A 348-nucleotide genomic window follows, 5' to 3' on the forward strand; every position below is an offset into this window, starting at 1 on the left:
CCTCCTCCCCGCTCCTCCCCCACCTGCCCTCCCCTCCCCTCGCCTTCCTTTTCTCCAACTCCACTTCCCTTCTCTTCTCCCTCTTCACTTTCCTGAGATTGCTCTCCTAGGCTGTCCTCTGGTCCCCTGTGCTCTAAACTCTCCTCCCCAACTTGCCTCCTCCTCTTCCCCATTTTCACCCTTTTTTCACCTCCCCACCTCCTGGGTCCCTTGCAAGGCCTCTGCTGGTCAAGGGCACAGTAACTAGATGAGGTGCCCTTTCTCCTCCTTCCTCACCAACTCCCCATGAACCGCTTGATCCTTCAGGAGGCCTGGGCTGCCACCTCTCCGGACTCCCACAGATCCCAA

The sequence above is a fragment of the Octodon degus genome, unplaced genomic scaffold (assembly GCF_000260255.1).
Source record: "Octodon degus isolate 3935 unplaced genomic scaffold, OctDeg1.0 scaffold00192, whole genome shotgun sequence".
Taxonomy (NCBI): domain Eukaryota; kingdom Metazoa; phylum Chordata; class Mammalia; order Rodentia; family Octodontidae; genus Octodon; species Octodon degus.